The sequence below is a fragment of the Somniosus microcephalus genome, chromosome 9 (genome assembly GCF_052327205.1).
Source record: "Somniosus microcephalus isolate GS21.2 chromosome 9, FLI_Smic_1.0, whole genome shotgun sequence".
Classification (NCBI taxonomy): Eukaryota; Metazoa; Chordata; class Chondrichthyes; order Squaliformes; family Somniosidae; genus Somniosus; species Somniosus microcephalus.
Genome location: NC_140995.1, coordinates 247,760,349 through 247,784,686, shown reverse-complemented (window position 1 = coordinate 247,784,686; position 24,338 = coordinate 247,760,349).

Genomic DNA, 24,338 nt, shown 5'->3' with positions numbered 1-24,338 from the left:
CTATCCCCCCCGAGGAATCGTCTATCCCCCCCCCGAGGAATCGTCTATTCCCCCCCGAGGAATCGTCTATCCCCCCCCCTGAGGAATCGTCTATCCCCCCCCCTGAGGAATCGTCTATCCCCCCCACCGAGGAATCGTCTATCCCCCCCCCGAGGAATCGTCTATCCGCCCCCCCGAGGAATCGTCTATCCCCCCCCCCGAGGAATCGGTTATCCCCCCCCCCGGAGGAATCGTCTATCCCCCCCACCGAGGAATCGTCTATCCCCCCCCCGAGGAATCGTCTATCCCCCCACCGAGGAATCGTCTATCCCCCCCACCGAGGAATCGTTTATCCCCCCCCCGAGGAATCGTCTATCCCCCCCCCCGAGGAATCGTCTATCCCCCCCCGAGGAATCGTCTATCCCCCCCCCCGAGGAATCGTCTATCCCCCCCCGAGGAATCGTCTATCCCCCCCCCGAGGAATCGTCTATCCCCCCCCCCGAGGAATCGTCTATCCCCCCCCCGAGGAATCGTCTATCCCCCCCACCCCCGAGTAATCGTCTATCCCCCCCCCCGAGGAATCGTCTATCCACCCCCCCATGAGGAATCGTTTATCCCCCCCGAGGAATCGTCTATCCCCCCCCCGAGGAATCGTCTATCCCCCCCGCCGAGGAATCGTCTATCCCCCCCGAGGAATCGTCTATCGCCCCCCCGAGGAATCGTCTATCACAATTCACAATTAAAATCGCTTTATTGGCATGATAAGTTACATCTTATGTTGCCAAAGCATCAAAATACATTTATGGTTGAGCACATAAACGCAGTTCTATTCATACAGTGTATAAACAGGTATATCCCTGAGTGTATAAATATACATTCGCATTGTTTATATATATTCTTTTCTTAGTTTACTGGTTGTCCCTCTGTTCATGGCAAGCTGTAACATAGTGTGCCGCCAGTGTTACACAGCTTCTCTCCTCTCCCAGTAGGAATGGGAGTTTTTGGTTGTCATTCAGATTTCTGAATTCAGGGCATATTTGTGAGAATTTTTGGTAGAAATTCTCCCTGATGCCCTGATATTTTCCACAGGCTGTGAGGAAGTGCATCTCTGTCTCCACTACTCCCTGACTGCAGTGAGAGCATATCCTGTCTTCTCTTGGCAGCCTGGTCTGCCTGTGTCTGCCTTTTTCGATCGCTAGGCTATGTTCGCTAAGTCTGTACCTTGTCAAGGTTCTTCTCAGTTTGTTATCCTTTACCATGGTCAGGTAATCAGCTATGTTGTATTGTCTGTTTAGGGCCAAGTAGCAATTGAGTTTGCTTTGGGTTTTTGTTGTTTCTGCCCAATATGTCAGATATTTTTCCTTTTGCTTAGCGACGATTGTGTTGGGTCGAATTCTTTGTGTTACCCTGTCACTGTCCTGGGGCTGGTTATTGTTAGTATTGTTAGTAGTTACTTCACTGAGTCCCAGGACTAGTTGACTGAGGGTATTCTTCTTTATGGTCAGCTCTTGGCATTTCAGGGCGTCGTAGTGATAGCATTGGGGGTTGCTCATTTGTAGGTGATTCCAAAATTTGGTGGCTCTTTTTTGGATAGTGATTATTAATGGACATTGGCCTAGTTCCGCCCTGCATGCATTGTTTACTGTTTTCCTTTGAGTCCGGAGGATACTTTTACAGAATTCTGCATGTAGGATCTCAATTGGGTGTTTGTCCCATTTTGCAAATTCTTGTTGAGTTAGTGGTCCCCATACCTCACTGCCATAGAGTGCAATTGGTTCAATTACTGATTTGAAAATTTTGAGCCAAATGCTAATTGGGATTTCTATTTGGATTGATTTTTTGATGGCATAGAAAGCCCTTCTTGCTTTCTCTTTCAGTTCATTCACAGCCAGTTTGAAGTTTCCCGTAGAACTGATTTTTAAGCCCAAGTATGTGTAGTTAGTGGTTTGTTCAATTTTGGTTGTTCCTACTGTGAAATTTATTTTGGGTCCCTGATGTTTGGATCTTTGCTGGAACACAAGGACTTTGGTTTTTTGGGGATTTATTGTCAGGGCCCAAGTCTGGCAGTATGACTCCAGCAGGTCCAGGTTCTGCTGTAGCCCCTCTTTAGTTGGTGACAGCAGAACCAGGTCGTCTGCATAGAGGAGGAATTTAACCTTGGATTCATATAGGGTGAGGCCGGGTGCTGTAGATTGTTCAAGTAGTTTTGCCAATCCATTTATGTAAATATTAAAGAGTGTCGGTGAGATTGGCGAGCCCTGCGTCACCCCCCGCCCCTGTGGGAAGTATTTTGTTTGTTTGTCTCCAATTTTAACTGCACATTTGTTGTTTGTATACATTGATTTAATTACATCATATGTTTTCCCTCCTACCCCACTTTCGATAAGTTTCAGGAATAAACCGTCATGCCAGATGGAGTCGAAAGCCTTCTGGAAATCTACAAAGCATGCGTAGATTTTGCTTTTGTTATGGTGAACGTGTTTGTCAATTAGGGTCTGTAGGGTGAAGATATGATCGGATGTTCTATAGTTTGGCAGGAATCCAATTTGGCTTTTACTCAAGACATTGTGCTCCTCAAGGAAGTTTATAAGTCTTTTGTTTATGATGCTACAGAATACCTTCCCCAGGTTACTGTTTACACAGATGCCTCGATAGTTGGGTCGATTTTGTCCCCACTTTTGTATATGGGCGTTATGAGTCCTTTGTTCCAGATATCAGGGAAATAACCGACACTCAGAACCAAGTTGAAGAGTTTTAGGATAACCAGTTTCATTTTGTCGTCTGTGTGTTTAATCATCTCGTTTAGTATGCCGTCTGTCCCGCAGGCTTTTCCTGGTCGCAGGTCCTTGAGTTTTTCAAGAAGTTCTTTTTCTGTTATTATGGCATCTAGCGGGTTTTGGTTATCTTTTATGGCCATTTCTAGCTTTTCCAGTTTTTTGCATATTTGGTGTTGCTCTGGTCTTAGTGTGTTTTTCTGGTATAATTTTTCAAAGTGGTTTACCCATGTGTCCCCATTTTGAATGGCCAAATCGTCGTGTTGTTTTTTGTGTAGTGTTTTCAAGTTTTCCCAGAAACAATTGGAATCAATGGATTCCTCCATGGAGCTGAGTGTATTCTTAATATATTGCTCTTTTTTGGTTCTGAGTGTGTTTCTGTATTGTGTTAGTGTCTGACAATAAGTAAGGCGTAATTCCTCGTTTTCTGGATGTCTGTGTTTTTGGTTTGATATTTTTCTAAGTTTTTTCCTCATGTTATGGCAATCATGGTCAAACCATTTTTCATAGCTTTTTGTTTTGGGTTTGTTCTTGCGAGCTTTCAAGTTTGCACTTGTTGCCAAATTATCAGAAATATTGTTTAGGTTAATAACTGCCCGGTTTACGCCTTCTTTATTGTGAGTGTATATGTTATCCAGAAAGGTGTCTAAGAGAGCTTGAGTTGATGCATTGCTAATTGTTTTCTGGTATTTTTCCGTGTCGTTTTTGGCCCATCTGTACGATTTTTTGGTGTTGTACAGTTTACTGGGTTGTGTTTCTATGTTGTTTGTTTCTGTCTTTTTGAGATACATAGTAATTTGATTGTGATCTGACAGTGTTGTTTGTGGTTTGACTGTGAATGCTCTGAAAGAGGATGGGTCCAAGTCTGTAATCATATAGTCTACTGTGCTGCAGCCAAGAGGTGAGCAATAGGTCGATCTTCCTAGGAGGTCTCCTATGAACCTACCATTGACAATGTACAGACCCAGGTTTCGACAGAGCTGTAGTAGCTGTTTTCCGTTGGTATTTGACTGCTTGTCGCAGTTATGCCTGTATGGAAGGGAAGGGATGTCAAAGTGGTTATTCCCGAATACGTAATTGTTTCCCTGATTATTGGTGAAGTCTGGTTCTTCGCCCGTTCTTGAATTGAGGTCCCCACAGATCAACACGTTCCCCTGGGCCTGCTATTGGATAATTTCCCCCTCCATGTTGGAGAAGGTGTCCTCTTTAAAGTACGGGGAATCAATTGGAGGGATATAAAGTGCGCAAATGTAAACATCTTGGGTGTTTGAGATAATCTCCCTCTCAAGTTTGAGCCACATGTGCTTTTCGCCCCTTTTTATAAATTTGATGTAATTCTTAAGTTCTGTTTTAAACCAGATCAGTATGCCTCCGGAGTCTCTGCCTTGGGTTACACTTGGTAATTTATTGGAGGGGACCACCAGCTCAGTGTACCCTTGGGGACAGCCAGTGTGTCCTTTTCCTTTATACCAAGTTTCCTGTAAAATGATAATATCTAGATCTTTAGTTTCATTTATGAACTCTGTGGTCCAACTCTTCACGTCTAGCACCGAAGAGCGTAGACCTTGGATATTCCAGGTCGAAATATATAAGGATTTCATGTTAAGTTTGATCTTTTACTATGATAGGTTAAAGAGTGGTACGTGTTTGTCGTGTCTAAGTGTGGGAAAAAAAGGTCACCTCAGTTGTCTATAAAAGTTAATACTATTTGGTTACAGTTCTTTCTATTAATTAGTCCTTGATCCATAAGGCGGAAGTAGATGCTGCTGCACATCTGCTTATTGTCTCTTAATGGATTGTTTCTGTCTGAGGTATTGCGTACGTCCTGTGCATCTCTCCCTCTGTCTGGCTGGGAGCGGTCCTATTCCCCTGTGGGACAGGAGTGGTGCGGGTCTGATATTGTTGTTTTGCATGGGGATCCTCTCTGGTCTCGGTTGGTGTGGTGGTGGTCTTTGTAGTGTTCCTGATATGTACCCCGCTGATCTCTGGTGGTCGGGGGGGGGGTCCTCTTGGAGTCTGGGTATGGACCCGGTTAAAAGCGACGTCCTTCAGGGCTTTAGCAAAGATCGATATTCTTTTCCTTTGGATGTGGACGTGGTCGTAGAGACATTCCTCATCGAGGGTGGGGTGTTGGGCCAGGTGCACGTTGTGGATTGATTCGCAGTCTCTTGCAATGCTGGCATTTATCTCATGAATTGTGTTGTTGTTGAGGTCGGTTCTCGGCAATATTGTGGAAACAGTGATTCTAGTGTTTGGGAATGTACTGCTTGCCTTCCTAATCATTGCTCTGAGCGATGTTGCTACCTCTTTCTGTTGGGCCTTTAGGTCATTTGTGCCCTTGTGTATTATTATGTGTTGGGGGGAGCCTAATCTGGCTTTGGTCAGCCATCCCATGGCTCTGTCTGTTGTTGGGCACCAGATCTTTTCTACTTTACTTCTAGGGAAGAGCTTTTTCTCCAATAGAAATTTCCCATTTGAGTCTATGAGTATTACGATGTCAGCCTTGTTTGTGTTTACTGTCTGGTGGCTTTCGCCTGGACTCATAGTGTGTGTGCTGGGCTGGGGTGTCTGGTGTGTTCGTACCTCTTGTGAGCGGCTCGCTTGTGGTTCCACGGTGGTGGGGGAAGATTGAGAATCAGTATGCTGGTCGGTCTGTGTGGCCCCCTCGAGGAATCGTCTATCCCCCCCCCCCCGAGGAATCGTCTATCCCCCCCCCCGAGGAATCGTCTATCCCCCCCAGAGGAATCGTCTATCCCCCCCCCGAGGAATCGTCTATCCCCCCCCCCGAGGAATCGTCTATCCCCCCCCCGAGGAATCGTCTATCCCCCCCCGAGGAATCGTCTATCCACCCACCCGAGGAATCGTCTATCCCCCCCCCCGAGGAATCGTCTATCCCCCCCAGAGGAATCGTCTATCCCCCCCCCCGAGGAATCGGCTATCCCCCCCCCTAGGAATCGTCTATCCCCCCCTGAGGAATCGTCTATCCCCCCCCGAGGAATCGTCTATCCCCCCCCGAGGAATCGTCTATCCCCCCCCGAGGAATCGTCTATCCCCCCCCCCGAGGAATCGTCTATCCCCCCCCCCGAGGAATCGTCTATCCCCCGCCCCGAGGAATCGTCTATCCCCCCCCCCGAGGAATCGTCTATCCCCCCCCCGAGGAATCGTCTATCCCCCCACCGAGGAATCGTCTATCCCCCCCCCGAGGAATCGTCTATCCCCGCCCCCCCCGAGGAATCGTCTATCCCCCCCCCCGAGGAATCGTCTATCCCCCCCCGAGGAATCGTCTATCCCCCCCCCCGAGGAATCGTCTATCCCCCCCCCGAGGAATCGTCTATCCCCCCCCCCGAGGAATCGTCTATCCCCCCCCCCGAGGAATCGTCTATCCCCCCCCCGAGGAATCGTCTATCCCCCCCCGAGGAATCGTCTATCCCCCCCCCCGAGGAATCGTCTATCCCCCCCCCCGAGGAATCGTCTATCCCCCGCCCCGAGGAATCGTCTATCCCCCCCCCCGAGGAATCGTCTATCCCCCCCCCGAGGAATCGTCTATCCCCCCCCCGAGGAATCGTCTATCCCCCCCCCGAGGAATCGTCTATCCCCCCCCCGAGGAATCGTCTATCCCCCCCCCGAGGAATCGTCTATCCCCCCCCCGAGGAATCGTCTATCCCCCCCCCGAGGAATCGTCTATCCCCCCCCCGAGGAATCGTCTATCCCACCCCGAGGAATCGTCTATCCCCCCCCGAGGAATCGTCTATCCCCCCCCCCGAGGAATCGTCTATCCCCCCCCCGAGGAATCGTCTATCCCCCCCCCCGAGGAATCGTCTATCCCCCCCCCGAGGAATCGCCTATCCCCCCCCTGAGGAATCGTCTATCCCCCCCCCCCGAGGAATCGTCTATCCCCCCCCCGAGGAATCGTCTATCCCCCCCCCTGAGGAATCGTCTATCCCCCCCCCCGAGGAATCGTCTATCCCCCCCCCGAGGAATCGTCTATCCCCCCCCCGAGGAATCGTCTATCCCCCCGCCAAGGAATCGTCTATCCCCCCCCCCGAGGAATCGTCTATCCCCCCCCGAGGAATCGTCTATCCCCCCCCCGAGGAATCGTCTATCCCCCCGCCAAGGAATCGTCTATCCCCCCCCTCGAGGAATCGTCTATCCCCCCCCTCGAGGAATCGTCTATCCCCCCCCCCGAGGAATCGTCTATCCCCCCCCCGAGGAATCGTCTATCCCCCCCCCCGAGGAATCGTCTATCCCCCCCCCGAGGAATCGTCCATCCCCCCCCCGAGGAATCGTCTATCCCCCCCCCGAGGAATCGTCTATCCCCCCCCCGAGGAATCGTCTATCCCCCCCCCCCGAGGAATCGTCTATCCCCCCCCCCGAGGAATCGTCTATCCCCCCCCCCGAGGAATCGTCTATCCCCCCCCCCGAGGAATCGTCTATCCCCCCCCGAGGAATCGTCTATCCCCCCCCCGAGGAATCGTCTATCCCCCCCCGAGGAATCGTCTATCCCCCCCCCGAGGAATCGTCTATCCCCCCCCCCGAGGAATCGTCTATCCCCCCCCGAGGAATCGTCTATCCCCCCCCCCGAGGAATCGTCTATCCCCCCCCCGAGGAATCGTCTATCCCCCCCCCGAGGAATCGTCTATCTCCCCCCACCCGAGGAATCGTCTATCCCCCCCCGAGGAATCGTCTATCCCCCCCCCGAGGAATCGTCTATCCCCCCCCCGAGGAATCGTCTATCCCCCCGCCGAGGAATCGTCTATCCCCCCCCGAGGAATCGTCTATCCCCCCCCCGAGGAATCGTCTATCCCCCCCCCCGAGTAATCGTCTCTCCCCCCCCCCCGAGGAATCGTCTATCCCCCCCCCGAGGAATCGTCTATCCCCCCCCGAGGAATCGTCTATCCCCCCCCCCGAGGAATCGTCTATCTCCCCCCACCCGAGGAATCGTCTGTCTCCCCCCGAGGAATCGTCTATCCCCCCACCCGAGGAATCGTCTGTCCCCCCCCCGAGGAATCGTCTATCCCCCCCCCCGAGGAATCGACTATCCCCCCCCCCGAGGAATCGTCTATCCCCCCCCCCCGAGGAATCGTCTATCCCCCCCCCGAGGAATCGTCTATCCTCCCCCCCGAGGAATTGTCTATCCCCCCACCCGAGGAATCGTCTATCCCCCCCCCGAGGAATCGTCTATCCCCCCCCCGAGGAATCGTCTATCCCCCCCCCGAGGAATCGTCTATCCCCCCCCCCGAGGAATCGTCTATCCCCCCCCCCCGAGGAATCGTCTATCCCCCCCCGAGGAATCGTCTATCCCCCCCCCCGAGGAATCGTCTATCCCCCCCCCGAGGAATCGTCTATCCCCCCCCCCCCGAGGAATCGTCTATCCCCCCCCCCGAGGAATCGTCTATCCCCCCCCCGAGGAATCGTCTATCCCCCCCCCCGAGGAATCGTCTATCCCCCCCCCCGAGGAATCGTCTATGCCCCCCCCGAGGAATCGTCTATCCCCCCCCGAGGAATCGTCTATCCCCCCCCCGAGGAATCGTCTATCCCCCCCCCCGAGGAATCGTCTATCCCCCCCCGAGGAATCGTCTATCCCCCCCCCCGAGGAATCGTCTATCCCCCCCCCCGAGGAATCGTCTATCCCCCCCCCGAGGAATCGTCTATCCCCCCCCCGAGGAATCGTCTATCCCCCCCCCCGAGGAATCGTCTATCCCCCCCCCCGAGGAATCGTCTATCCCCCCCCCGAGGAATCGACTATCCCCCCCCGAGGAATCGTCTATCCCCCCCCCGAGGAATCGTCTATCCCCCCCCCCGAGGAATCGTCTATCCCCCCCCCCGAGGAATCGTCTATCCCCCCCCCGAGGAATCGTCTATCCCCCCCCCCCGAGGAATCGACTATCCCCCCCCGAGGAATCGTCTATCCCCCCCCCCCGAGGAATCGTCTATCCCCCCCCGAGGAATCGTCTATCCCCCCCCCCCCGAGGAATCGTCTATCCCCCCCCCCCGAGGAATCGTCGATCCTCCCCCGAGGAATCGTCTATCCCCCCCCCGAGGAATCGTCTATCCCCCCCCCCGAGGAATGGTCTATCCCCCCCCCCGAGGAATCGTCTATCCCCCCCCCGAGGAATCGTCTATCCCCCCCCCGAGGAATCGTCTCTCCCCCCCCCGAGGAATCATCTATCCCCCCCCGAGGAATCGTCTATCCCCCCCCCCGAGGAATCGTCTATCCCCCCCCCCGAGGAATCGTCTATCCACCCCCCCGAGGAATCATCTATCCCCCCCCGAGGAATCGTCTATCCCCCCCCGAGGAATCGTCTATCCCCCCCCCCCGAGGAATCGTCTATCCCCCCCACCCCCGAGGAATCGTCTAACCCCCCCGAGGAATCGTCTATCCCCCCCCCCGAGGAATCGTCTATCCCCCCCCCTGAGGAATCGTCTATCCCCCCCCCGAGGAATCGTCTATCCCCCCCCCGAGGAATCGTCTATCCCCCCCCCCGAGGAATCGTCTATCCCCCCCCGAGGAATCGTCTATCCCCCCCCCGAGGAATCGTCTATCCCCCCCCCCGAGGAATCGTCTATCCCCCCCCCCGAGGAATCGTCTATCCCCCCCCCCCCGAGGAATCGTCTATCCCCCCCCCCGAGGAATCGTCTATCCTCCCCCGAGGAATCGTCTATCCCCCCCCCGAGGAATCGTCTATCCCCCCCCCCGAGGAATCGTCTATCCCCCCCCCCGAGGAATCGTCTATCCCCCCCCGAGGAATCGTCTATCCCCCCCCCCCGAGGAATCGTCTATCCCCCCCCCCGAGGAATCGTCTATCCTCCCCCGAGGAATCGTCTATCCCCCCCCCCGAGGAATCGTCTATCCCCCCCCCGAGGAATCGTCTATCCCCCTCCCCCGAGGAATCATCTATCCCCCCCCGAGGAATCGTCTATCCCCCCCCCCCGAGGAATCGTCTATCCCCCCCCCTGAGGAATCGTCTATCCCCCCCCCGAGGAATCGTCTATCCCCCCCCCCGAGGAATCGACTATCCCCCCCCGAGGAATCGTCTATCCCCCCCCCCGAGGAATCGTCTATCCCCCCCCCGAGGAATCGTCTATCCCCCCCCCCGAGGAATCGTCTATCCCCCCCCCCGAGGAATCGTCTATCCCCCCCCCGAGGAATCGTCTATCCCCCCCCCGAGGAATCGTCTATCCCCCCCCCCGAGGAATCGTCTATCCCCCCCCCCGAGGAATCGTCTATCCCCCCCCCGAGGAATCGTCTATCCCCCCCCCGAGGAATCGTCTATCCCCCCCCCCGAGGAATCGTCTATCCCCCCCCCCGAGGAATCGTCTATCCCCCCCCCGAGGAATCGACTATCCCCCCCCGAGGAATCGTCTATCCCCCCCCCCGAGGAATCGTCTATCCCCCCCCTGAGGAATCGTCTATCCCCCCCCCGAGGAATCGTCTATCCCCCCCCCCCGAGGAATCGTCTATCACAATTCACAATTCAAATCGCTTTATTGGCATGATAAGTTACATCTTATGTTGCCAAAGCATCAAAATACATTTATGGTTTAGCACATAAACGCAGTTCTATTCATACAGTGTATAAACAGGTATATCCCTGAGTGTATAAATATACATTCGCATTGTTTATATATATTCTTTTCTTAGTTTACTGGTTGTCCCTCTGTTCATGGCAAGCTGTAACATAGTGTGCCGCCAGTGTTATACAGTTTCTCTCCTCTCCCAGTAGGAATGGGAGTTTTTGGTTGTCACTCAGATTTCTGAAATCAGGGCATATTTGTGAGAATTTTTGGTAGAAATTCTCCCTGATGCCCTGATATTTTCCACAAGCTGTGAGGAAGTGCATCTCTGTCTCCACCACTCCCTGACTGCAGTGAGAGCATATCCTGTCCTCTCTTGGCAGCCTGGTCTGCCTGTGTCTGCCTTTTTCGATCGCTAGGCTATGTTCGCTAAGTCTGTACCTTGTCAAGGTTCTTCTCAGTTTGTTATCCTTTACCATGGTCAGGTAATCAGCTATGTTGTATTGTCTGTTTAGGGCCAAGTAGCAATTGAGTTTGCTTTGGGTTTTTGTTGTTTCTGCCCAATATGTCAGATATTTTTCCTTTTGCTTAGCGACGATTGTGTTGGGTCGAATTCTTTGTGTTACCCTGTCACTGTCCTGGGGCTGGTTATTGTTAGTATTGTTAGTAGTTACTTCACTGAGTCCCAGGACTAGTTGACTGAGGGTATTCTTCTTTATGGTCAGCTCTTGGCATTTCAGGGCGTCGTAGTGATAGCATTGGGGATTGCTCATTTGTAGGTGATTCCAAAATTTGGTGGCTCTTTTTTGGATAGTGATTATTAATGGATATTGGCCTAGTTCCGCCCTGCATGCATTGTTTACTGTTTTCCTTTGAGTCCGGAGGATACTTTTACAGAATTCTGCATGTAGGATCTCAATTGGGTGTTTGTCCCATTTTGCAAATTCTTGTTGAGTTAGCGGTCCCCATACTTCACTGCCATAGAGTGCAATTGGTTCAATTACTGATTTGAAAATTTTGAGCCAAATGCTAATTGGGATTTCTATTTGGATTGATTTTTTGATGGCATAGAAAGCCCTTCTTGCTTTCTCTTTCAGTTCATTCACAGCCAGTTTGAAGTTTCCCGTAGAACTGATTTTTAAGCCCAAGTATGTGTAGTTAGTGGTTTGTTCAATTTTGGTTGTTCCTACTGTGAAATTTATTTTGGGTCCCTGATGTTTGGATCTTTGCTGGAACACAAGGACTTTGGTTTTTTGGGGATTTATTGTCAGGGCCCAAGTCTGGCAGTACGACTCCAGCAGGTCCAGGTTTTGCTGTAGCCCCTCTTTAGTAGGTGACAGCAGAACCAGGTCGTCTGCATAGAGGAGGAATTTAACCTTGGATTCATATAGGGTGAGGCCGGGTGCTGTAGATTGTTCAAGTAGTTTTGCCAATCCATTTATGTAAATATTAAAGAGTGTCGGTGAGATTGGCGAGCCCTGCGTCACCCCCCGCCCCTGTGGGAAGTATTTTGTTTGTTTGTCTCCAATTTTAACTGCACATTTGTTGTTTGTATACATTGATTTAATTACATCATATGTTTTCCCTCCTACCCCACTTTCGATAAGTTTCAGGAATAAACCGTCATGCCAGATGGAGTCGAAAGCCTTCTGGAAATCTACAAAGCATGCGTAGATTTTGCTTTTGTTATGGTGAACGTGTTTGTCAATTAGGGTCTGTAGGGTAAAGATATGATCGGATGTTCTATAGTTTGGTAGGAATCCAATTTGGCTTTTACTCAAGACATTGTGCTCCTCAAGGAAGTTTATAAGTCTTTTGTTTATGATGCTACAGAATACCTTCCCCAGGTTACTGTTTACACAGATGCCTCGATAGTTGTTTGGGTCAACTTTGTCCCCACTTTTGTATATGGGCGTTATGAGTCCTTTGTTCCAGATATCAGGGAAATAACCGACACTCAGAACCAAGTTGAAGAGTTTTAGGATAGCCAGTTTCATTTTGTTGTCTGTGTGTTTAATCATCTCGTTTAGTATGCCGTCTGTCCCGCAGGCTTTTCCTGGTCGCAGGACCTTGAGTTTTTCAAGAAGTTCTTTTTCTGTTATTATGGCGTCCAGCGGGTTTTGGTTATCTTTTATGGCCATTTCTAGCTTTTCCAGTTTTTTGCATATTTGGTGTTGCTCTGGTCTTAGTGTGTTTTTCTGGTATAATTTTTCAAAGTGGTTTACCCATGTGTCCCCATTTTGAATGGCCAAATCGTCGTGTTGTTTTTTGTGTAGTGTTTTCAAGTTTTCCCAGAAACAATTGGAATCAATGGATTCCTCCATGGAGCTGAGTGTATTCTTAATATATTGCTCTTTTTTGGTTCTGAGTGTGTTTCTGTATTGTGTTAGTGTCTGACAATAAGTAAGGCGTAGTTCCTCGTTTTCTGGATGTCTGTGTTTTTGGTTTGATATTTTTCTAAGTTTTTTCCTCATGTTATGGCAATCTCGGTCAAACCATTTTTCATAGTTTTTTGTTTTGGGTTTGTTCTTGCGAGCTTTCAAGTTTGCATTTGTTGCCAAATTATCAAAAATATTGTTTAGTTTACTAACTGCCCGGTTTACGCCTTCTTTATTGTGAGTGTATATGTTATCCAGAAAGGTGTCTAAGAGAGCTTGAGTTGATGCATTGCTAATTGTTTTCTGGTATTTTTCCGTGTCGTTTTTGGCCCATCTGTACGATTTTTTGGTGTTGTACAGTTTACTGGGTTGTGTTTCTATGTTGTTTGTTTCTGTCTTTTTGAGGAACATAGTAATTTGATTGTGATCTGACAGTGTTGTTTGTGGTTTGACTGTGAATGCTCTGAAAGAGGATGGGTCTAAGTCTGTAATCATATAGTCTACTGCGCTGCAGCCAAGAGGTGAGCAATAGGTCGATCTTCCTAGGAGGTCTCCTATGAACCTACCATTGACAATGTACAGACCCAGGTTTCGACAGAGCTGTAGTAGCTGTTTTCCGTTGGTATTTGACTGCTTGTCGCAGTTATGCCTGTATGGAAGGGAAGGGATGTCAAAGTGGTTATTCCCGAAAACGTAATTGTTTCCCTGATTATTGGTGAAGTCTGGTTCTTCGCCCGTTCTTGAATTGAGGTCCCCCCCCGAGGAATCGTCTATCCCCCCCCCCGAGGAATCGTCTATCCCCCCCCGAGGAATCGTCTATCCCCCCCCGCCGAGGAATCGTCTATCCCCCCCCCCCCGAGGAATCGTCTATCCTCCCCCGAGGAATCGTCTATCCCCTCCCCCGAGGAATCATCTATCCCCCCCCGAGGAATCGTCTATCCCCCCCCCCGAGGAATCGTCTATCCCCCCCCCGAGGAATCGTCTATCCCCCCCCCGAGGAATCGTCTATCCCCCCCCCCGAGGAATCGTCTATCCCCCCCCCCGAGGAATCGTCTATCCCCCCCACCCCCGAGGAATCGTCTATCCCCCCCCCCGAGGAATCATCTATCCCCCCCCGAGGAATCGTCTATCCCCCCTCCGAGGAATCGTCTATCCCCCCCCGAGGAATCGTCTATCCCCCCCCCCGAGGAATCGTCTATCCCCCCCACCCCCGAGGAATCGTCTATCCCCCCCCCCGAGGAATCGTCTATCCCCCCCCGAGGAATCGTCTATCCCCCCCCCCGAGGAATCGTCTCTCCCCCCCCCGAGGAATCGTCTATCCCCCCCCCTGAGGAATCGTCTATCTCCCCCCCCCGAGGAATCGTCTATCCCCCCCCCCGAGGAATCGTCTATCCCCCCCCGAGGAATCGTCTATCCCCCCCCGAGGAATCGTCTATCCCCCCCCCGAGGAATCGTCTATCCCCCCCCCTGAGGAATCGTCTATCCCCCCCCCCCGAGGAATCGTCTATCCCCCCCCGAGGAATCGTCTATCCCCCCCCCGAGGAATTGTCTATCCCCCCCCTGAGGAATCGTCTATCCCCCCCCCGAGGAATCGTCTATCCCCCCCCCCGAGGAATCGTCTATCCCCCCCCCGAGGAATCGTCTATCCCCCCCCCGAGGAATCGTCTATCCCCCCCCCCGAGGAATCGTCTATCCCCCCCCCGAGGAATCGTCTATCCCCCCCCCGAGGAATCGTCTATCCCCCCCCCCGAGGAATCGTCTATCCCCCCCCCCGAGGAATCGTCTATCCCCCCCCCCGAGGAATCGTCTATCCCCCCCCCCGAGGAATCGTCTATCCCCCCCCCCGAGGAATCGTCTATCCCCCCCCCCGAGGAATCGTCTATCCCCCCCCCGAGGAATCGTCTATCCCCCCCCCCCGAGGAATCGTCTATCCCCCCCCCCGAGGAATCGTCTATCCCCCCCCCCGAGGAATCGTCTATCCCCACCCCGAGGAATCGTCTATCCCCCCCCCCGAGGAATCGTCTATCCCCCCCCCGAGGAATCGGCTATCCCCCCCCGAGGAATCGTCTATCCCCCCCCCGAGGAATCGTCTATCCCCCCCCGAGGAATCGTCTATCCCCCCCCCGAGGAATCGTCTATCCCCCCCCGAGGAATCGTCTATCCCCCCCCGAGGAATCGTCTATCCCCCCCCCCGAGGAATCGTCTATCCCCCCCCCCGAGGAATCGTCTATCCCCCCCCCGAGGAATCGTCTATCCCCCCCCGAGGAATCGTCTATCCCCCCCCCGAGGAATCGTCTATCCCCCCCCCCGAGGAATCGTCTATCCCCCCCCCCGAGGAATCGCCTATCCCCCCCCCCGAGGAATCGTCTATCCCCCCCCCCGAGGAATCGTCTATCCCCCCCCCGAGGAATCGTCTATCCCCCCCCCCGAGGAATCGTCTATCCCCCCCCCCGAGGAATCGTCTATCCCCCCCCGAGGAATCGTCTATCCCCCCCCCCGAGGAATCGTCTATCCCCCCCCCCGAGGAATCGTCTATCCCCCCCCCCGAGGAATCGTCTATCCCCCCCCCGAGGAATCGTCTATCCCCCCCCCGAGGAATCGTCTATCCCCCCCCCCCGAGGAATCGACTATCCCCCCCCGAGGAATCGTCTATCCCCCCCCCCCCGAGGAATCGTCTATCCCCCCCCCCGAGGAATCGTCTATCCCCCCCCCCGAGGAATCGTCTATCCCCCCCCGAGGAATCGTCTATCCCCCCCCCCCGAGGAATCGTCTATCCCCCCCCCCGAGGAATCGTCTATCCCCCCCCCGAGGAATCGTCTATCCCCCCCCCCGAGGAATCGTCTATCCCCCCCCCCCGAGGAATCGTCTATCCCCCCCCCCGAGGAATCGTCTATCCCCCCCCCGAGGAATCATCTATCCCCCCCCGAGGAATCGTCTATCCCCCCCCCCGAGGAATCGTCTATCCGCCCCCCCGAGGAATCGTCTATCCCCCCCCCGAGGAATCGTCTATCCCCCCCCCGAGGAATCGTCTATCCCCCCCCCGAGGAATCGTCTATCCCCCCCCGAGGAATCGTCTATCCCCCCCCCCGAGGAATCGTCTATCCCCCCCCGAGGAATCGTCTATCCCCCCCCCCGAGGAATCGTCTATCCCCCCCCCCCGAGGAATCGTCTATCCCCCCCCGAGGAATCGTCTATCCCCCCCCCCGAGGAATCGTCTATCCCCCCCCGAGGAATCGTCTATCCCCCCCCCGAGGAATCGTCTATCCGCCCCCCCGAGGAATCGTCTATCCCCCCCCCGAGGAATCGTCTATCCCCCCCCCGAGGAATCGTCTATCCCCCCCCCCGAGGAATCGTCTATCCCCCCCCGAGGAATCGTCTATCCCCCCCCCCCGAGGAATCGTCTATCCCCCCCCCCCGAGGAATCGTCTATCCCCCCCCCCGAGGAATCGTCTATCCCCCCCCCCCGAGGAATCGTCTATCCCCCCCCGAGGAATCGTCTATCCCCCCCCCCCGAGGAATCGTCTATCCCCCCCCGAGGAATCGTCTATCCCCCCCCCCGAGGAATCATCTATCCCCCCCCCGAGGAATCGTCTATCCCCCCCCCCGAGGAATCGTCTATCCCCTCCCCCGAGGAATCATCTATCCCCCCCCCGAGGAATCGCCTATCCCCCCCGAGGAATCGTCTATCCCCCCCCCCGAGGAATCGTCTATCCCCCCCCCCGAGGAATCGTCTATCCCCCCCCCCGAGGAATCGTCTATCCCCCCCCCCGAGGAATCGTCTATCCCCCCCCCCGAGGAATCGTCTATCCCCCCCCCCGAGGAATCGTCAATCCCCTCCCTCGAGGAATCATCTATCCCCCCCCCCGAGGAATCGTCTATCCCCCCCCCGAGGAATCGTCTATCCCCCCCCCCGAGGAATCGTCTATCCCCCCCCCCGAGGAATCGTCTATCCCCCCCCCCGAGGAATCGTCTATCCCCCCCCCGAGGAATCGTCTATCCCCCCCCGAGGAATCGTCTATCCCCCCCCCCCGAGGAATCGTCTATCCCCCCCCCCGAGGAATCGTCTATCCCCCCCCGAGGAATCGTCTATCCCCCCCCCGAGGAATCGTCAATCCCCCCCCCCGAGGAATCGTCTATCCCCCCCGAGGAATCGTCTATCCCCCCCCCCGAGGAATCGTCTATCCCCCCCCCGAGGAATCGTCTATCCCCCCCCCCGAGGAATCGTCTATCCCCCCCCCGAGGAATCGTCTATCCCCCCCCCGGGGAATCGTCTATCCCCCCCCCCGAGGAATCGTCTATCCCCCCCCCGAGGAATCGTCAATCCCCCCCCCCGAGGAATCGTCTATCCCCCCCCCCCGAGGAATCGTCTATCCCCCCCCCGAGGAATCGTCTATCCCCCCCCCCGAGGAATCATCTATCCCCCCCCGAGGAATCGTCTATCCCACCCCCCGAGGAATCGTCTATCTCCCCCCCCAGAGGAATCGTCTATCCCCCCCCCAAGGAATCGTCTATCCCCCCCCCCGAGGAATCATCTATCCCCCCCCGAGGAATCGTCTATCCGCCCCCCCGAGGAATCGTCTATCCCCCCCCCGAGGAATCGTCTATCCCCTCCCCCGAGGAATCGTCTATCCCCCCCCGAGGAATCGTCAATCCCCCCCCCCCGAGGAATCGTCTATCCCCCCCCCGAGGAATCGTCTATCCCCGCCCCCGAGTAATCGTCTATCCCCCCCCCCGAGGAATCATCTATCCCCCCCCGAGGAATCGTCTATCCCCCCCCCCGAGTAATCGTCTATCCCCCCCCCCGAGGAATCATCTATCCCCCCCCCGAGGAATCGTCTATCCCCCCCCCGAGGAATCGTCTATCCCCCCCCCGAGGAATCGTCTATCCCCCCCCCGAGGAATCGTCTATCCCCCCCCCCGAGGAATCGTCTATCCCCCCCACCCCCGAGGAATCGTCTATCCCCCCCCCCGAGGAATCGTCTATCCCCCCCCCGAGGAATCGACTATCCCCCCCCCCCGAGGAATCGTCTATCCCCTCCCCCGAGGAATCGTCTATCCCCACCCCCGAGTAATCGTCTATCCCCCCCCCCAAGGAATCGTCTATCCCCCCCCCCCGAGGAATCGTCTATCCCCCCCCGAGGAATCGTCAATCCCCCCCCCCCGAGGAATCGTCTATCCCCCCCCCCGAGGAATCGTCTATCCCCGCCCCCGAGGAATCGTCTATCCCCCCCACCCCCGAGTAATCGTCTATCCCCCCCCCGAGGAATCGTCTATCCCCCCCCCCGAGGAATCGTCTATCCCCCCCCTGAGGAATCGTCTATCCCCCCCCTGAGGAATCGTCTATCCCCCCCCGAGGAATTGTCTATCCCCCCCCCCTGAGGAATCGTCTATCCCCCCCCGAGGAATCGTCTATCCCCCCCCCCGAGGAATCGTCTATCCCCCCCCGAGGAATCGTCTATCCCCCACCCCCGAGGAATCGTCTATCCCCCCCCCCGAGGAATCGTCTATCCCCCCCCTCGAGGAATCGTCTATCCCCCCCCCCGAGGAATCGTCTATCCCCCCCCCGAGGAATCGTCTATCCCCCCCCCGAGGAATCGTCTATCCCCCCCCCTGAGGAATCGTCTATCCGCCCCCCCGAGGAATCGTCTATCCCCCCCCCCCGAGGAATCGTCTATCCCCCCCCCGAGGAATCGTCTATCCCCCCCCCGAGGAATCGTCTATCCCCCCCCCCGAGGAATCGTCTATCCGCCCCCCGAGGAATCGTCTATCCCCCCCCCCCGAGGAATCGTCTATCCCCCCCCTGAGGAATCGTCTATCCCCCCCCGGGGGAATCGTCTATCCCCCCCCCCGAGGAATCGTCTATCCCCCCCCGAGGAATCGTCTATCTCCCCCCCACCAAGGAATCGTCTATCCCCCCCTGAGGAATCGTCTATCCCCCCCCCGAGGAATCGTTTATCCCCCCCCCCGAGGAATCGTCTATCCCCCCCCCCGAGGAATCATCTATCCCCCCCCGAGGAATCGTCTATCCCCCCCCCCGAGGAATCGTCTATCCCCCCCGAGGAATCGTCTATCCCCCCCCGAGGAATTGTCTATCCCCCCCCCCGAGGAATCGTCTATCCCCCCCCCCGAGGAATCGTCTATCCCCCCCACCCCCGAGTAATCGTCTATCCCCCCCCCCGAGGAATCGTCTATCCACCCCCCACGAGGAATCGTCTATCCCCCCCGAGGAATCGTCTATCCCCCCCCGAGGAATCGTCTATCCCCCCCGCCGAGGAATCGTCTATCCCCCCCGAGCAATCGTCTATCGCCCCCCCGAGGAATCGTCTATCACAATTCACAATTAAAATCGCTTTATTGGCATGATAAGTTACATCTTATGTTGCCAAAGCATCAAAATACATTTATGGTTGAGCACATAAACGCAGTTCTATTCATACAGTGTATAAACAGGTATATCCCTGAGTGTATAAATATACATTCGCATTGTTTATATATATTCTTTTCTTAGTTTACTGGTTGTCCCTCTGTTCATGGCAAGCTGTAACATAGTGTGCCGCCAGTGTTACACAGCTTCTCTCCTCTCCCAGTAGGAATGGGAGTTTTTGGTTGTCATTCAGATTTCTGAATTCAGGGCATATTTGTGAGAATTTTTGGTAGAAATTCTCCCTGATGCCCTGATATTTTCCACAGGCTGTGAGGAAGTGCATCTCTGTCTCCACTACTCCCTGACTGCAGTGAGAGCATATCCTGTCTTCTCTTGGCAGCCTGGTCTGCCTGTGTCTGCCTTTTTCGATCGCTAGGCTATGTTCGCTAAGTCTGTACCTTGTCAAGGTTCTTCTCAGTTTGTTATCCTTTACCATGGTCAGGTAATCAGCTATGTTGTATTGTCTGTTTAGGGCCAAGTAGCAATTGAGTTTGCTTTGGGTTTTTGTTGTTTCTGCCCAATATGTCAGATATTTTTCCTTTTGCTTAGCGACGATTGTGTTGGGTCGAATTCTTTGTGTTACCCTGTCACTGTCCTGGGGCTGGTTATTGTTAGTAGTTACTTCACTGAGTCCCAGGACTAGTTGACTGAGGGTATTCTTCTTTATGGTCAGCTCTTGGCATTTCAGGGCGTCGTAGTGATAGCATTGGGGGTTGCTCATTTGTAGGTGATTCCAAAATTTGGTGGCTCTTTTTTGGATAGTGATTATTAATGGATATTGGCCTAGTTCCGCCCTGCATGCATTGTTTACTGTTTTCCTTTGAGTCCGGAGGATACTTTTACAGAATTCTGCATGTAGGATCTCAATTGGGTGTTTGTCCCATTTTGCAAATTCTTGTTGAGTTAGTGGTCCCCAGACCTCACTGCCATAGAGTGCAATTGGTTCAATTACTGATTTGAAAATTTTGAGCCAAATGCTAATTGGGATTTCTATTTGGATTGATTTTTTGATGGCATAGAAAGCCCTTCTTGCTTTCTCTTTCAGTTCATTCACAGCCAGTTTGAAGTTTCCCGTAGAACTGATTTTTAAGCCCAAGTATGTGTAGTTAGTGGTTTGTTCAATTTTGGTTGTTCCTACTGTGAAATTTATTTTGGGTCCCTGATGTTTGGATCTTTGCTGGAACACAAGGACTTTGGTTTTTTGGGGATTTATTGTCAGGGCCCAAGTCTGGCAGTACGACTCCAGCAGGTCCAGGTTCTGCTGTAGCCCCTCTTTAGTTGGTGACAGCAGAACCAGGTCGTCTGCATAGAGGAGGAATTTAACCTTGGATTCATATAGGGTGAGGCCGGGTGCTGTAGATTGTTCAAGTAGTTTTGCCAATCCATTTATGTAAATATTAAAGAGTGTCGGTGAGATTGGCGAGCCCTGCGTCACCCCCCGCCCCTGTGGGAAGTATTTTGTTTGTTTGTCTCCAATTTTAACTGCACATTTGTTGTTTGTATACATTGATTTAATTACATCATATGTTTTCCCTCCTACCCCGCTTTCGATAAGTTTCAGGAATAAACCGTCATGCCAGATGGAGTCGAAAGCCTTCTGGAAATCTACAAAGCATGCGTAGATTTTGCTTTTGTTATGGTGAACGTGTTTGTCAATTAGGGTCTGTAGGGTGAAGATATGATCGGATGTTCTATAGTTTGGCAGGAATCCAATTTGGCTTTTACTCAAGACATTGTGCTCCTCAAGGAAGTTTATAAGTCTTTTGTTTATGATGCTACAGAATACCTTCCCCAGGTTACTGTTTACACAGATGCCTCGATAGTTGGGTCGATTTTGTCCCCACTTTTGTATATGGGCGTTATGAGTCCTTTGTTCCAGATATCAGGGAAATAACCGACACTCAGAACCAAGTTGAAGAGTTTTAGGATAACCAGTTTCATTTTGTTGTCTGTGTGTTTAATCATCTCGTTTAGTATGCCGTCTGTCCCGCAGGCTTTTCCTGGTCGCAGGTCCTTGAGTTTTTCAAGAAGTTCTTTTTCTGTTATTATGGCGTCTAGCGGGTTTTGGTTATCTTTTATGGCCATTTCTAGCTTTTCCAGTTTTTTGCATATTTGGTGTTGATCTGGTCTTAGTGTGTTTTTCTGGTATAATTTTTCAAAGTGGTTTACCCATGTGTCCCCATTTTGAATGGCCAAATCGTCGTGTTGTTTTTTGTGTAGTGTTTTCAAGTTTTCCCAGAAACAATTGGAATCAATGGATTCCTCCATGGAGCTGAGTGTATTCTTAATATATTGCTCTTTTTTGGTTCTGAGTGTGTTTCTGTATTGTGTTAGTGTCTGACAATAAGTAAGGCGTAATTCCTCGTTTTCTGGATGTCTGTGTTTTTGGTTTGATATTTTTCTAAGTTTTTTCCTCATGTTATGGCAATCTCGGTCAAACCATTTTTCATAGTTTTTTGTTTTGGGTTTGTTCTTGCGAGCTTTCAAGTTTGCACTTGTTGCCACATTATCAAAAATATTGTTTAGGTTAATAACTGCCCGGTTTACGCCTTCTTTATTGTGAGTGTATATGTTATCCAGAAAGGTGTCTAAGAGAGCTTGAGTTGATGCATTGCTAATTGTTTTCTGGTATTTTTCCGTGTCGTTTTTGGCCCATCTGTACGATTTTTTGGTGTTGTACAGTTTACTGGGTTGTGTTTCTATGTTGTTTGTTTCTGTCTTTTTGAGATACATAGTAATTTGATTGTGATCTGACAGTGTTGTTTGTGGTTTGACTGTGGATGCTCTGAAAGAGGATGGGTCTAAGTCTGTAATCATACAGTCTACTGTGCTGCAGCCAAGAGGTGAGCAATAGGTCGATCTTCCTAGGAGGTCTCCTATGAACCTACCATTGACAATGTACAGACCCAGGTTTCGACAGAGCTGTAGTAGCTGTTTTCCGTTGGTATTTGACTGCTTGTCGCAGTTATGCCTGTATGGAAGGGAAGGGATGTCAAAGTGGTTATTCCCGAATACGTAATTGTTTCCCTGATTATTGGTGAAGTCTGGTTCTTCGCCCGTTCTTGAATTGAGGTCCCCACAGATCAACACGTTCCCCTGGGCCTGGTATTGAATAATTTCCCCCTCCATGTTGGAGAAGGTGTCCTCTTTAAAGTACGGGGAATCAATTGGAGGGATATAAAGTGCGCAAATGTAAACATCTTGGGTGTTTGAGATAATCTCCCTCTCAAGTTTGAGCCACATGTGGTTTTCGCCCCTTTTTATAAATTTGATGTAATTCTTAAGTTCTGTTTTAAACCAGATCAGTATGCCTCCGGAGTCTCTGCCTTGGGTTACACTTGGTAATTTATTGGAGCGGACCACCAGCTCAGTGTACCCTTGGGGACAGCCAGTATGTCCTTTTCCTTTATACCAAGTTTCCTGTAAAATGATAATATCTAGATCTTTAGTTTCATTTATGAACTCTGTGGTCCAACTCTTCACGTCTAGCACCGAAGAGCGTAGACCTTGGATATTCCAGGTCGAAATATATAAGGATTTCATGTTAAGTTTGATCTTTTACTATGATAGGTTAAAGAGTGGTACGTGTTTGTCGTGTCTAAGTGTGGGAAAAAAAGGTCACCTCAGTTGTCTATAAAAGTTAATACTATTTGGTTACAGTTCTTTCTATTAATTAGTCCTTGATCCATAAGGCGGAAGTAGATGCTGCTGCACATCTGCTTATTGTCTCTTAATGGATTGTTTCTGTCTGAGGTATTGCGTACGTCCTGTGCATCTCTCCCTCTGTCTGGCTGGGAGCGGTCCTATTCCCCTGTGGGACAGGAGTGGTGCGGGTCTGATATTGTTGTTTTGCATGGGGATCCTCTCTGGTCTCGGTTGGTGTGGTGGTGGTCTTTGTAGTGTTCCTGATATGTACCCCGCTGATCTCTGGTGGTCGGGGGGGGGGTCCTCTTGGAGTCTGGGTATGGACCCGGTTAAAAGCGACGTCCTTCAGGGCTTTAGCAAAGATCGATATTCTTTTCCTTTGGATGTGGACGTGGTCGTAGAGACATTCCTCATCGAGGGTGGGGTGTTGGGCCAGGTGCACGTTGTGGATTGATTCGCAGTCTCTTGCAATGCTGGCATTTATCTCATGAATTGTGTTGTTGTTGAGGTCTGTTCTCGGCAATATTGTGGAAACAGTGATTCTAGTGTTTGGGAATGTACTGCTTGCCTTCCTAATCATTGCTCTGAGCGATGTTGCTACCTCTTTCTGTTGGGCCTTTAGGTCATTTGTGCCCGTGTGTATTATTATGTGTTGGGGGGTGCCTAATCTGGCTTTGGTCAGCCATCCCATGGCTCTGTCTGTTGTTGGGCACCAGATCTTTTCTACTTTACTTCCAGGGAAGAGCTTTTTCTCCCATAGAAATTACCCATTTGAGTCTATGAGTATTACGATGTCAGCCTTGTTTGTGTTTACTGTCTGGTGGCTTTCGCCTGGACTCATAGTGTGTGTGCTGGGCTGGGGTGTCTGGTGTGTTCGTACCTCTTGTGAGCGGCTCGCTTGTGGTTCCACGGTGGTGGGGGAAGATTGAGAATCAGTATGCTGGTCGGTCTGTGTGGCCCCCTCGAGGAATCGTCTATCCCCCCCAGAGGAATCGTCTATCCCCCCCTCCCCGAGGAATCGTCTATCCCCCCCAGAGGAATCGTCTATCCCCCCCCCGAGGAATCGTCTATCCCCCCCGAGGAATCGTCTATCCCCCCCCCAAGGAATTGTCTATCCCACCCCCGAGGAATCGTCTATCCCCCCCCCCGAGGAATCGTCTATCCCCCCGCCGAGGAATCGTCTATCCCCCCCGAGGAATCGTCTATCCCCCCCCCCCAAGGAATCGTCTATCCCCCCCCCAAGGAATCGTCTATCCCCCCTGAGGAATTGTCTATCCCCCCCCCGAGGAATCGTCTATCCCCCCCCCCCGAGGAATCGTCCATCCCCCCCGAGGAATCGTCTATCCCCCCCCCCGAGGAATCGTCTATCCCCCCCCGAGGAATCGTCTATCCCCCCCGCCGAGGAATCGTCCATCCCCCCCCGAGGAATCGTCTATCCCCCCCCCCGAGGAATCGTCTATCCCCCCCCCCGAGGAATCGTCTATCCCCCCCCCCCGAGGAATCGTCTATCCCCCCCCCGAGGAATCGTCTATCCCCCCCCCCGAGGAATCGTCTATCCCCCCCCCCAAGGTATCGTCTATCCCCCCCCCCCGAGGAATCGTCTCTCCCCCCCCTGAGGAATCG